Here is a 15,493-nt window from a genome sequence, read left to right on the forward strand (position 1 = left end):
GGCGCTCTCTCAATTGCGTTAGAAAGTAGACATCTTGGGCTTTCCAGCAACATATAATAGTTCATACTTTGCCCGATATTTGATGGCCCAAACTAATGTTCAAAGCCAGCCTAAAACTTTCTGGCGTAAAATGCCAGAACTGGCATAATTCTTGGCGTTAAACGCCCATTTTGGCACCCAGGGTGGTGTTTAACTCCAACCTTGGGCATATTGATGAGCGGATAATTTATACACTTTTTGGCATTATTTTTAGTATGTTTTTAGTAGAATCTAGTTACTTTTAGGGATGTTTTTATTAGTTTTTATGTTAAATTCACATTTCTGGACTTTACTATCAGTTTGTGTGTTTTTCTGTGATTTCAGGTATTTTCTGGCTGAAATTGAGGGACTTGAGCAAAAAATCAGATTCAGAGGTTGAAGAAGGACTACTGATGCTGTTGGATTCTGACCTCCCTGCACTCAAAATGGATTTTCTGGAGCTACAGAACTCAAAATGGTATGCTTCCAATTGCGTCGGAAAGTAGACATCCAGGGCTTTCCAGAAATATATAATAGTCCATACTTTGGCCGAGTTTAGATGACGTAAAAGGGCGTTGAACGCCAGTTCTACGCTACTGTCTGGAGTTAAACGCCAGAAACACGTCACAAGCCAGAGTTGAACGCCAGAAATACGTTACAAACTGGCGTTCAACTCCAAGAATGACCTCTGCACGTGTAACATTCAAGCTCAGCCCAAGCACACACCAAGTGGGTCCCGGAAGTGGATTTATGCATCAATTACTTACTTTTGTAAACCCTAGTAGCTAGTTTATTATAAATAGGACTTTTTACTATTGTATTAGACATCTTCGGATCATCCTGGATTGTATTTTTGATCCTGTGATCACGTTTTGAGGGCTGGCCATTCGGCCATGCCTGGACCTTTCACTTATGTATTTTCAACGGTAGAGTTTCTACACTCCATAGATTAAGGTGTGGAGCTCTGCTGTTCCTCAAAGATTAATGCAAAGTACTACTATTTTTCTATTCAATTCAACTTATTCCGCTTCTAAGATATTCATTCGCACTTCAACATGAATGTGATGAACGTGACAATCATCATCATTCCCCATGAACGCGTGCCTGATAACCACTTCCGTTCTACCTTAGATTGAATGAGTATCTCTTGGATCTCTTAATCAGAATCTTCGTGGTGTAAGCTAGATTGATGGCGGCATTCATGAGAATTCGGAAAGTCTAAACCTTGTCTGTGGTATTTCGAGTAGGATTCTGGGATTGCATGACTGTGACGGACTTCAAACTCGCGAGTGTTGAGCGTAGTGACAGACGCAAAAGGAGGGTGAATCCTATTCCAGTATGATCGAGAACCTCAGATGATTAGCCGTGCTGTGACAGAGCATTTGGACCATTTTCACAAGAGGATAGGATACAGCCATTGGCAAGGGTGATGCCTCCAGACGATTAGCCATGCAGTGACAGCGCATCGGACCATTTTCCAGAGAGGATTAAAAGTAGCCATTGACAACGGTGATGTCCTTACATAAAGCCAGCCATGGAAAGGAGTAAGATTGATTGGATGAAGACAGCAGGAAAGCAGAGGTTCAGAGGAACGAATGCATTTCTATACGCTTATCTGAAATTCTAACCAATGAATTACATAAGTATTTCTATCCTTAGTTTATGTTTACTTATTACTTAATTTCGAAAACTCCATAACCTTTTGATATCCGCCTGACTGAGATTTACAAGGTGACCATAGCTTGCTTTAGACCAACAATCTCTGTGGGATCGACCCTTACTCACGTAAGGTTTATCACTTGGACGACCTAGTGCACTTGCTGGTTAGTTGTATCGAAGTTGTGAATGAAAAATGATTTATTAAGACGTGCGTACAGAGTTTCTAGCGTTGTTGCCTGAGATCACAATTTCGTGCACTAAGTTTTTGGCGCCGTTGCCGAGGATTGTTCGAGTTTGGACAACTGACGGTTCATCTTGTTGCCCAGATTAGGTAATTTTCTTTTTGTTTTCTTTTCAAAAATTTTTCAAAAATCTTTCAAAAATTTTCTCCTTTATTTTCGAAAAAAAAATTTTAAAATATAAATCTTTTCAAAAATATATTATTCTTCAGAATTTTTAAGAATGAATTCTAGTGTTTCATGATGATTTGTTGGATCCTGGCTAGCTGTAAGCCATGTCTAATCTTTTGGACTGGGGTTTCAACTTATCATCACAAGAGCTTGTTGATTCTCACACACTTAGTTGCTCTATACATGGAAAGTATAAATATCTTCTAAAGCTTGACTGGTTATTAAGCCATGTCTAACCCTCAGATTGGAGCTTTAGACTAAGATTGCAAGATTCCTGGAATTCATATTAAAAATTTTGGAATCCTTATTTTTTTTTTTTCAAATAATTTTCAAAAAAAATCCAAAAAAAATCATAAAATCATAAAAATCAAAAATATTTTGTGTTTCTTGTTTGAGTCTTGAGTCAATTTTAAGTTTGGTGTCAATTGCATGTTTTAAAGTTTGCATAAAATTTTTGAAAAATTCATGCATTCATAGTGTTCTTCATGATCTTCAAGTTGTTCTTGGTAAGTCTTCTTGTTTGATCTTGATGTTTTCTTGTTTTGCATCCTTTCTTGTTTTTCATGTGCATTTTTGAATTCTTAGTGTCTAAGCATTAAGGATTTCTAAGTTTGGTGTCTTGCATGTTTTCTTTGCATTAAAAATTTTTTCAAAAATATGTTCTTGATGTTCATCATGATCTTCAAAGTGTTCTTAGTGTTCATCTTGACATTCATAGCATTCTTGCATGCATTCATATTTTGATCTAAAAATTTTCATGCATTGCATCATTTTCATGTTTTTCTCTCTCATCATAAAAATTCAAAAAATCAAAAAAATATCTTCCCCTTTTTCGCTCTTAAAATTTCGAAAATTTGGATTGACTTTTTCAAAAATTTTTAAAATTCAATTGTTTCTTATGAGTCAAATCAAATTTTCAATTTAAAAATCTTATCTTTTTCAAAATCTTTTTCAAAAATCAAATCTTTTTTTAGTTATTTTCGAAAATTTTTAAAATATTTTTCAAAAATCTTTTTCTTATCTTTATAACATAATTTTCGAAAATAACATCATCAATTAATGTTTTGATTCAAAAATTTCAAGCTTGTTACTTACTTGTTAAGAAAGATTCAAACTTTATGTTCTAGAATCATATCTTGTGATTTCTTGTGAATCAAGTCATTAATTGTGATTATAAAAATCAAATCTTTTTTCAAAACTAATTTCAATCATATCTTTTCAAAAATATCTCTTTATCTTATCTTTTTCAAAATTTGAATTTAAAATATCTTCTCTAACTTCTTATCTTCTTATCTTTTCAAAATTGATTTTCAAAATTTGTTTCAACTAACTAACTAACATTTTATTTGTTTCTTATCTTTTTCAAAACTACCTAACTAACTCTCTCTCTCTCTAATTTACGAAAATATCTTCCCTCTTTTTCAAAATTTCTTTTTAATTAACTAATTAATTTAATTGTTGATTTTAATTTTCGAAAATTACTAACCTTTTTCAAAAACTATTTTCGAAAATCACTAACTCTTTTTCAAAAATTATTTTCAAAAATTCTTTCTCTCTCTCTTATCTCCTTTTATTTATTTATTCATCTACTGACACTTCATCTCACCCAAATTCGAACCCCCTCTTCCATCTGTGTTCGAATTTTTTCTTCTTCTTTTCTTCTACTCACACAGGGACCTCTATAATGTGGTAAAAAGGACCCCTATTATTATTATTTTTCTGTCCTTCTTTTTCATATGAGCAGGAGCAAAGACAAGAACATTCTTGTTGAAGCAGATCCAGAACCTGAAAGGACTCTGAAGAGAAAACTAAGAGAAGCTAAAATACAACAATCCAGAGATAACCTTACAGAAATTTTCGAACAGGAAAAGGAGATGGTAGCCGAAAATAATAATAATGCAAGGAGGATGCTTGGTGACTTTACTGCACCTAATTCCAATTTACATGGAAGAAGCATCTCCATTCCTGCCATTGGAGCAAACAATTTTGAGCTGAAACCTCAATTAGTTTCTTTGATGCAGCAGAACTGCAAGTTTCATGGACTTCCATCTGAAGATCCTTTTCAGTTCTTAACTGAATTCTTGCAGATCTGTGATACTGTTAAGACTAATGGAGTAGATCCTGAAGTCTACAGGCTCATACTTTTCCCTTTTGCTGTGAGAGACAGAGCTAGAATATGGTTGGACTCTCAAACTAAGGATAGCCTGAACTCTTGGGATAAGCTGGTCAAGGCTTTCTTAGCCAAGTTCTTTCCTCCTCAAAAGCTGAGTAAGCTTAAAGTGGATGTTTAGACCTTCAGACAGAAAGAAGGTGAATCCCTCTATGAAGCTTGGGAGAGATACAAAGAACTGACCAAAAAGTGTCCTTCTGACATGCTTTCAGAATGGACCATCCTGGATATATTCCATGATGGTCTATCTGAATTGGCTAAAATGTCATTGGATACTTCTGCAGGTGGATCCGTTCACCTAAAGAAAACGCCTGCAGAAGCTCAAGAACTCATTGACATGGTTGCTAATAACCAGTTCATGTACACTTCTGAGAGGAATCCTATGAGTAATGGGACGCCTCAGAAGAAGGGAGTTCTTGAAATTGATACTCTGAATGCCATATTGGCTATAGAAAATTGACTCAGTAAGTCAATATGATTTCTCAGAGTCTGAATGGAATGCAAGCTGCATCCAACAGTACTCAAGAGGCATCTTCTGAAGAAGAAGCTTATGATCCTGAGAACCCTGCAATGGCAGAGGTAAATTATATGGGTGAACCTTATGGAAACACCTATAACCCCTCATGGAGAAATCACCCAAATTTCTCATGGAAGGATCAACAAAAGCCTTAACAAGGCTTTAATAATGGTGGAAGAAACAGGTTTAGCAATAGCAAGCCTTTTCCATCATCCACTCAGCAACAGACAGAGAATTCTGAGCAGAATCCATCTAGCTTAGCAAATTTAGTCTTTGATCTATCTAAGGCCACTGTGAGTTTCATGAATGAAACAAGGTCCTCCATTAGAAATTTGGAAGCACAAGTGGGCCAGCTGAGTAAAAGGATCACTGAAATCCCTCCTAGTACTCTCCCAAGTAATATAGAAGAAAATCCAAAAGGAGAGTGCAAGGCCATTGAATTGACCATCATGGCCGAACCCACAAGAGAGGAGAAGAATGTGAATCCCAAGGAGGAAGACCTCCTGGGACGTCCAGTGATCAATAAGGAGTTTCCCTTTGAGGAACCAAAGGAATCTGAGGCTCATCTAGAGACCATAGAGATTCCATTAAACCTCCTTATGCCATTCATAAGCTCTGATGAGTATTCCTCTTCTGAAGAGAATGAGGATGTTACTGAAGAGCAAGTTACCAAGTACCTTGGTGCAATCATGAAGCTGAATGCCAAATTATTTGGTATTGAGACTTGGAAAGATGAACCTCCCTTGTTCACTAATGAACTGAGTAATCTGGATCAACTGACATTGCCTCAGAAGAGACAGGATCCTGGAAAGTTCTTAATACCTTGTACCATAGACACCATGACCTTTGAGAAGGCTCTATATGACCTTGGGTCAGGGATAAACCTCATGCCCCTCTCTGTAATAGAGAAACTGGGAATCTTTGGGGTGCAAGCTACTAAAATCTCATTAGAGATGGCAGATAATTCAAGAAAATAGGCTTATGGACAAGTAGAGGACGTGTTAGTAAAGGTTGAAGGCCTTTACATCCCAGCTGATTTCATAATCCTTGATACTGGGAAGGATGAGGATGAATTCATCATCCTTGGAAGACCCTTCCTAGCCATAGCAAGAGCTGTGATTAATGTTGACAGAGGTGAATTAGTCCTTCAATTGAATGGGAACTCCCTTGTGTTTACAACTCAAGGTTATCCTTCTGTAAACATGGAGAGGAAACATAAAAAGCTTCTCTTAAAACAGAGTCAACCAGAGCCCCCACAGTCAAACTCTAAGTTTGGTGTTGGGAGGCCACAACCAAACTCTAAGTTTGGTGTTGAACTCCCATATCCAAACTCTAAGTTTGGTGTTGGGAAGTCTCAATAATGCTCTGAACATCTGTGAGGCTCCATGAGAGCACACTGTCAAGCTATTGACATTAAAGAAGCACTTGTTGGGAGGCAACCCAATTTTTATCTAATTTTATTTTTCTTGTTCTTTCATGTTTTATTAGGTTCATGATCATGTGGAGTCACAAAATAAATATAAAAATTGAAAACAGAATCAAAAACAGCAGAAGAAAAATCACACCCTGGAGGAAGACCTTACTGGCGTTTAAACGCCAGTAAGAAGCATCTGGCTGGCGTTCAACGCCAGAACAGAGCATGGTTCTGGCGCTGAACGCCCAAAATGGGCAGCATCTGGGCGTTTGAACGCCAGAATTGCACCCTGGAGAAGAGCTGGCACTGAACGCCCAGAAAAAGCATGGTTCTGGCATTCAACGCCAGAAATGGGCAACAAATGGGCGTTCAACGCCCAGAACAAGCACCAATCTGACGCTGAACACCCAGAGTTGTGTGCAAGGGCATTTTGCATGCCCAATTTGGTGCAAGGTTGTAAATCCTTGAACACCTCAGGATCTGTGGACCCCACAGGATCATCTAAGCATCTGTGGACCCCACAGGATCTCCACCTACCACCACTCACTCTTTTCCCTCTTCTCAATGTTCATCCTCTCTTCCCAATAAACACTCTTCCCCAAAACTCTTCACCAATGACCTCAATCTCTCTTCCCTATCACCACTTCACCACTCACATCCATCCACTCTTCCCCATAAACCTACCTCATAAACCCCACCTACCTTCAAAATTCAAAATCAATTTCCCACCTAAAATCCACCTTTATGGCCGAACCTTACCCCATCCCTTCCCTATATATAGCCCTCCATTCTTCCTCATTTTCACACAACACAACCCTCTCTTCTCTTCTTGGCCGAATACACCCCTCCCCACTCTCCTCCATATTTTCTTCTTCTTTTTCATCTATTCTTTCTTTTCTTGCTCGAGGGCGAGCAATATTCTAAGTTTGGTGTGGTAAAAGCATAAGCTTTTTGATTTTCCATTACCATTGATGGCACCCAAGACCGGAGAATCCTCTAGAAAAGGGAAAGGGAAGACAAAAGCTTCCACCTCCGAGTCATGGGAGATGGAAAGATTCATCTCCAAAGCTCATCAAGACCACTTATATGATGTTGTGGCCAAGAAGAAGGTGATCCTTGAGGTCCCTTTCAAACTCAAGAGAAATGAGTATTCGGAGATCCGACATGAAATCCAAAGAAGAGGTTGGGAAGTTCTAACAAACCCCATCCAACAAGTCGGTATCCTAATGGTTCAAGAGTTCTATGCCAATGCATGGATCACTAGGAACCATGATCAAAGTAAGAACCCGAATCCAAAGAATTATATTACAATGGTTCGGGGGAAATACTTAGATTTTAGTCCGGAGAATGTGAGGTTGGCGTTCAACTTGCCTATGATGTAAGGAGATGCACGCCCCTACACTAGAAGGGTCAACTTTAATCAAATGTTGGACCAAGTCCTCATGGAAATATGTGTGGAAGGAGCTCAATGGAAGATTGACTCCAAAGGCAAGTCGGTTCAATTAAGAAGAATGGACCTCAAGCCTGTGGCTAGAGGATGGTTGGAGTTCATCCAATGCTCCATCATCCCCACTAGCAACCGATCTGAAGTTACTGTGGATCGGGCCATCATGATTCATAGCATCATAATTGGAGAAGAAGTAGAAGTTCATGAAGTCATCTCCCTTGAACTCTACAAAATAGCCGAAAAGCCCTCTCCTGGGGCAAGGCTAGCTTTTCCGCATCTTATTTGCCATCTATGTTACTCAGCTGGAGCTTTCATAGAAGGAGATATTCCCATTGAGGAAGAGAAGCCCATCACTAAGAAAAGGATGGAGCAAGCAAGAGAGCCCATTCATGGATCTCAAGAGACGCATGAAGCTCATCACCATGAGATCCCGGAGATGCCTCAAATACATTTTCCTCCACAAAACTATTGGGAGCAAATCAACACCTCTCTAGGAGAATTAAGTTCCAACATGGGACAATTAAGGGTGGAACATCAAGAGCACTCCATCATCCTTCATGAAATAAGAGAAGATCAAAAAGCAATGAGGGAGGAGCAACAAAGACAAGGAAGAAACATAGAAGAGCTCAAGAACATCATTGGTTCCTCAAGAAGGAAACGCCACCATCACTAAGGTGGACTCATTCCTTGTTCTTATCTTTTGTTTTTCGTTTTCTTAATGTTAAGTGCTTATCCATGTTTGTGTCTTATTACATGATCATTAGTAGTTAGCAACTATGCCTTAAAGTTATGAATGTCCTATGAATCCATCACCTCTCTTAAATGAAAACTGTTTTAATTCAAAAGAACAAAAAGTACATGAGTTTCGAATTTATCCTTGAACTTAGTTTAATTATATTGATGTGGTGACAATGCTTCTTGTTTTCTGAATGAATGCTTGAACAGTGCATATGTCTTTTGAAGTTGTTGTTTAAGAATGTTAAACATGTTGGCTCTTGAAAGAATGATGATAAGGAGACATGTTATTTGATAATCTGAAAAATCATAAAAATGATTCTTGAAGCAAGAAAAAGCAACAAAGAACAAAGCTTGCAGAAAAAAATAGCAAAAAATAGAAAAAAAAAAAAGAGAAAAAGCAAGCAGAAAAAGCCAAAAGCTCTTAAAACCAAGAGGCAAGAGCAAAAATCCAATAACCCTTAAAACCAAAAGGCAAGGGTAGATAAAAAGGATCCCAAGGCTTTGAGCATCAGTGGATAGGAGGGCCTAAAGGAATAAAATCCTGGCCTAAGCGGCTAAACCAAGTTGTCCCTAACCATGTGCTTGTGGCGTGAAGGTGTCAAGTGAAAACTTGAGACTGAGCGGTTAAAGTGAAGGTCCAAAGCAAAAGAAGAGTGTGCTTAAGAACCCTGGACACCTCTAATTGGGGACCTTAGCAAAGCTGAGTCACAATCTGAAAAGGTTCACCCAATTATGTGTCTGTGGCATTTATGTATCCGGTGGTAATACTGGAAAACAAAGTGCTTAGGGCCACGGCCAAGACTCATAAAATAGCTGTGTTCAAGAATCATCATACTGAACTAGGAGAATCAATAACACTATCTGAACTCTGAGTTCCTATAGATGCCAATCATTCTAAACTTCAATGGATAAAGTGAGATGCCAAAACTATTCAAGAGGCAAAAAGCTACAAGTCCCGCTCATTTAATTGGAGCTATGTTTCATTGATAGTTTGGAATTTATAGTATATTCTCTTTTTTTTATCCTATTTGATTTTCGGTTGCTTGGGGACAATCAACAATTTAAGTTTGGTGTTGTGATGAGCGGATAATTTATACGCTTTTTGGCATTGCTTTTTAGTATATTTTTAGTAGAATCTAGTTACTTTTAGGGATGTTTTTATTAGTTTTTATGTTAAATTCACATTTTTGGACTTTACTATCAGTTTGTGTATTTTTCTGTGATTTCAAGTATTTTCTGGCTGAAATTGAGGGACTTGAGCAAAAAATCAGATTCAGAGGTTGAAGAAGGACTGCTGATGCTGTTAGATTCTGACCTCCCTGCACTCAAAATGGATTTTCTGGAGCTACAAAACTCAAAATGGCGTGCTTCCAATTGCGTTGGAAAGTAGACATCCAGGGCTTTCCAGCAATATATAATAGTCCATACTTTGGCCGAGTTTAGATGACGTAAAAGGGCGTTAAACGCCAGTTCTACGCTACTGTCTGGAGTTAAACGCCAGAAACACGTCACAAGCCAGAGTTGAATGCCAGAAATATGTTACAAACTGGCGTTCAATTCCAAGAATGACCTCTGCATGTGTAACATTCAAGTTCAGCCCAAGCACACACCAAGTGGGCCCCGGAAGTGGATTTATGCATCAATTACTTACTTCTGTAAACCCTAGTAGCTAATTTATTATAAATAGGACTTTTTACTATTGTATTAGACATCTTCGGATCATCCTGGATTGTATTTTTGATTCTGTGATCATGTTTTGAGGGCTGGCCATTCGGCCATGCCTGGACCTTTCACTTATGTATTTTCAACGGTAGAGTTTCTACACTCCATAGATTAAGGTGTGGAGCTCCGCTGTTCCTCAAAGATTAATGCAAAGTACTACTGTTTTTCTATTCAATTCAACTTATTCGGCTTCTAAGATATTCATTCGCACTTCAACATGAATGTGATGAACGTGACAATCATCATCATTCCCCATGAACGCGTGCCTGACAACCACTTCCGTTCTACCTTAGATTGAATGAGTATCTCTTGGATCTCTTAATCAGAATCTTCGTGGTGTAAGCTAGATTGATGGCGGCATTCATGAGAATCCGAAAACTATAAACCTTGTCTGTGATATTCCGAGTAGGATTCTGGGATTGAATGACTGTGAAGAACTTCAAACTCGCGAGTGCTGGGCGTAGTGACAGACGCAAAAGGAGGGTGAATCCTATTCCAGTATGATCGAGAACCTCAGATGATTAGCCGTGCTGTGACAGAGCATTTGGACCATTTTCACAAGAGGATAGGATGCAGCCATTGGCAAGGGTGATGCCTCCAGACAATTAGCCATGCAGTGACAACGCATCGGACCATTTTCCAGAGAGGATTAAAAGTAGCCATTGACAACGGTGATGTCCTTACATAAAGCCAGCCATGGAAAGGAGTAAGATTGATTGGATGAAGACAGCAGGAAAGCAGAGGTTCAGAGGAACGAATGCATCTCTATACGCTTATCTGAAATTCTAACTAATGAATTACATAAGTATTTCTATCCTTAGTTTATGTTTACTTATTATTTAATTTCGAAAACTCCATAACCTTTTGATATCCGCCTGACTGAGATTTACAAGGTGACCATAGCTTGCTTCATACCAACAATCTCCCTGGGATCGACCCTTACTCTCGTAAGGTTTATTACTTGGACGACCCAGTGCACTTGCTGGTTAGTTGTATCGAAGTTGTGAATGAAAAATAATTTATTAAGACGTGCGTACAGAGTTTCTGGCGCCGTTGCCTGAGATCACAATTTCGTGTACCACATATGCACGTGAAATCTTGGAAGCTCAGCCCAGACACGCACCAAGTGGGTCCCGGAAGTAGATTTCTACACTATCTGTACTTAGTTACTCATTTTCTGTAAACCTAACTTACTAGTTTAGTATAAAAACTACTTTTAGAGATTCATTTTGGTACCTTATGACATTTTACACTTCATATTGTATCTTCTATAGTATGAGCCTCTAAACCCCATAGGTGGGGGTGAGGAGCTTTGCTGTGTTTCAATGGATTAATGCAATTACTACTGTTTTCTATTCAATCACGCTTGATTCTATTCTAAGATACTCATTCGTACTTCAATATAGAGAGTGTGATGATCTGTGACACTCATCACTATTCTCAATTTTATGAACGCATTCCTAACAACCACTCCCGTTCTACCTGAGCTAAACGTAGTCATTGGGTGACAGCTTGAGTGCGTATCTCTTGGATATCTAATACACGGACCGAGTCCGTGAGATTAGTATCTTCGTGGTATAGGATAGAATCATTGGCAGCATTCCTGGGATCCAGAAAGTCTAGACCTTGTCTGTGGTATTCTGAGTAGAATCCGAGAAGGGATGACTGTGACGAGCTTCAAACATGCGAATGTTGGGCGCAGTGACAGTGTGCAAAAGGACAAGGGTCTTATTCTGACGCTAGTGGGAACCAACAGATGATTAGCCGTGCGGTAGCTGTATATGGTTTTTTTCATCCGAGACGAGAAATCCGACAGTTGATTAGCCGTGCAGAGATCGTACCTGGTATTTTTCATTTGAGAGGATCATAAAGCTTGCCATTGAAGGAAACCATGCGTGTTTGGAGAAGAAAGCAGTAGGAAAGCAGAGATTCAGAGGACAGAGCATCTCTGGAACCTCAGCCTGTTTCTCATTACTGAATCACAAGTACTGTTTATTCCATGTTATTTATTTTTCATAAATACAATCACTCTTATTATTAATCTCCTGACTAAGATTTACAAAATAACCATAGCTTGCTTCAAGCCGACAATCTCCGTGGGATCGACCCTTACTCACGTAAGGTATTACTTGGACGACCCAGTGCACTTGCTGGTTAGTTGTGCGGAGTTGTTAAAAGTGTGAATCACAATTTTGTGCACCAAGTTTTTGGCGCCGTTGCCAGGGATTGTTCGAGTTTCGACAACTGACGATTTATTTTGTTGCTTAAATTAGGAAAAATTTATCTTTTTTTGTTTAGAGTCACTAAAATTGAGTTTTCTCTTATGTTTTTGGTAAAAATTTTAAAAATCCTTATTTTCTTTTTCTAAATTATTTTCAAAAATTTTTAAAACCAATAACCTCATAATTTAGTCTTCTGTTTGAGTTTAGTTTCATGTTTTAAGTTTGGTGTCAATTGCATGATTTTATTTTTCTTTCAATTTTTCGAATTATATGTTCTTAGTTCTTTCTTAATCTTCAAGTTGTTCTTGTTTATTTTCCTTGTTTGATCTTTAGTTTTTCTTGTTTTGTGTCTTTTCTTATTTTTCTTGTACATTTTCGAATTATTAGTGTCCAAAGTATAAAAATTTTTAAGTTTGGTGTCCTTTGTGTTTTTATTTTCTTAAAAATTTCCAAAATTTGTTCTTGGTGTTCATTTTGATCTTTAATTTATTCTTGGTGTTCATCTTGACATTCAAAGTTTTCTTGTTTGCTTTCTTTGTTTTGATCTAAAAATTCTAAGTTTGGTGTCAATTTATTGTTTTTCTCTTTCCTCATTAAATTCAATAAAATATCTTTTCCTTTATTTGCTCATTATTTTCGAATTCCTTAGGTTGACTTAGTCAAAAAATTTTGAAATTTGGTAGTTTCTTGTTAGGCAAGTTAAAATTTCAATTTTAAAAATTTATCTTCTTAAACCTTTTTTAAAACAAATTCTTTTTCAAATTTCTTTTATTATTTTTTCAAAAATATTTTATAAAATTTTTCAAAATCTTTTTCTTTTCTTATTCATAATTTTCGAATTACTTGTACTATTTTATTATTTTGATTGAAAAATTTTAAGTTTGGTGTTTCCTTGTTGAGAAAGTTTCAATCTTCAAATATTAAAACCATATCTTTTTCAAATCTTTTCTTTTATTTGTTTATTTTTACAAGTATCTTTAATTTTAAGACATATCTTTTTCAAAACTCCCTAACCACATTCTCTCTCTCCAATTTTCGAAAATCATATCCAAAATTTTTCAAATCTTTTTAATTAATTAGCCATTTTAGTATTCGAATTTTTTTATTTATTTTAATCTATTTTATTATTTTTTCTTTTAGTTTTTAAAGCTTATTTTCTAGTTTCCAATTATTTTATTTTCTTTTCTTTTCTTTTGAATTCGATTATCCTTAATTAAACAAAATAAAAACAAAAATATTTTATTTTCTCAATCATGAACGTAAGTGGAAATGAACAGTCCAGAAGGACTCTGGGGTCATATGCTAACCCCACTAATACTTCCTATGGGAGAAGTATCTGTATACCTCCCATCAGAGCAAGCAGTTTTGAGCTAAATCCTCAGCTTATTATCATGGTGTAGCAAAATTGCCAGTATTTCGGTCTTCCACAAGAAAAATCTACTGAGTTTCTGGCACAGTTCTTACAAATTACTGACACAATACGTGATAAGAAAATAGATCAAGATGTCTACAGATTATTACTGTTTCCATTTGCTGTAAAAGATCAAGCTAAGAGGTGGTTAAATAACCAACCCACAGCAAGTATAAAAATATGGAAACAGTTATCAGACAAATTCCTGAATCAATATTTCCCTCCAAAAAGGATGACACAGCGAAGGCTGGACATCCAAGGCTTTAAACAAGAGGATAATGAATCTCTTTATAATTCCTGGGAGAAGTACAAAGGGATGCTAAAGAAATGCCCCTCTGAAATGTTTTCAGAATGGGTGCAGTTAGATATCTTTTACTATAGGCTTACAGAAAAGGCCCAAATGTCTCTAGACGACTCAGCTGGTGGATCTATACATATGAGAAAGACAATTGAAAAGGCTCAAGAGCTCATTGATACAGTTGCTATAAATCAATATCTATACTTAAGTAGTGGGTCCTCCATGAAAGAAGAAGCTAATGCAGTATCCACTGAACTTAATCCTCAAGAACAAGTTGCTGAACTCAATCAGCAATTGCTTAGTATAACAAAACAGTTAGCAGAATTTAAGAGATGCTGCAAGAAACCAAAGATGCTAATGAGAATATGGAAAAACACTTGAATCAGACAAGACAACAGCTATCTAAACAGATAACAGAAGAATGCCAAGCTGTTCAATTAAGGAGTGGAAAGACATTGAAAGTCTCAATTCAAAGCAGCAGGAAGCCAAGAAAGGAACAACTAATAGAAAATGACCAAGCCACTGCTCAAAATCCCTCTAAGGACAATAAGAGCCCAGAGAGGAATGATTCTGGCGTTCAAACGCCAGAAAGGGGTGAAGAATTGGCGTTAAACGCCCAAAGGATAGCCAATTCTGGTGTTCAAACGCCAGAAAAGGGTGGCAACCTGGCGTTAAACGCCCAAGGGATACCCAATTCTGGCGTTCAAACGCCAATAAGGGATCAGACACCTACAAGTGCTGATAACAACCCCCTTAAGCAGGCTTCTCCAACCACTTCTGTAGGAAATAAACCTGCAGCAACTAAGGTTGAAGAATACAAAGCCAAGATGCCTTATCCTCAGAAACTCCGCCAAGCGGAACAGGATAAACAATTTGCCTGCTTTGTAGACTATCTAAGGACTCTTGAAATAAAGATTCCATTTGCAGTGGCACTTGAGCAAATACACTCTTATGCTAAGTTCATGAAAGAGATCTTAAGTCATAAAAAGGATTGAAGAGAAACTGAAAAAGTTTTCCTCACTGAAGAATGCAGTGCAGTCATTCTGAAGAGCTTACCGGAAAAGCTTAAAGATCCTAGAAGCTTTATGATACCATGCACATTAGAGGGTGCTTGTACCAAGACAGCTCTATGTGATCTTGGGGCAAGTATCAACCTAATACCTGCATCCACTATCAAAAAGCTTGGTTTGACTGATGAAGTTAAACCAACCTGGATATGCCTTCAACTTACTGATGGCTCCATTAAGATTCCATCAGTCGTAATTGAGGACATGATTGTCAAGGTTGGGCCATTTGCCTTTCCCACTGACTTTGTAGTGCTGGAAATAGAGGAGCACAAAAGTGTAACTCTTATTCTAGGAAGACCATTCCTAGCAACTGGACGAACCCTCATTGACGTCCAGAAAGGGGAGATAACTCTGAGAGTCAATAAGGATGAGTTCAAGCTGAATGCTGTCAAAGCTATCC

At 37.5% G+C, this 15,493-nt stretch overlaps 1 non-coding gene across 1 annotated transcript; it reads right to left on the reverse strand.

Annotated features, from left to right (window-relative positions):
• Positions 1-4,357: 4,357 nt before the first annotated feature.
• On the reverse strand, positions 4,358-4,465 carry LOC112768575 (small nucleolar RNA R71). Its single transcript, XR_003185985.1, has one exon. It is a non-coding gene; the product is annotated as a small nucleolar RNA R71 (small nucleolar RNA).
• Positions 4,466-15,493: the final 11,028 nt, after the last annotated feature.

This window comes from Arachis hypogaea, chromosome 17 (genome assembly GCF_003086295.3).
Source record: "Arachis hypogaea cultivar Tifrunner chromosome 17, arahy.Tifrunner.gnm2.J5K5, whole genome shotgun sequence".
NCBI lineage: Eukaryota > Viridiplantae > Streptophyta > Magnoliopsida > Fabales > Fabaceae > Arachis > Arachis hypogaea.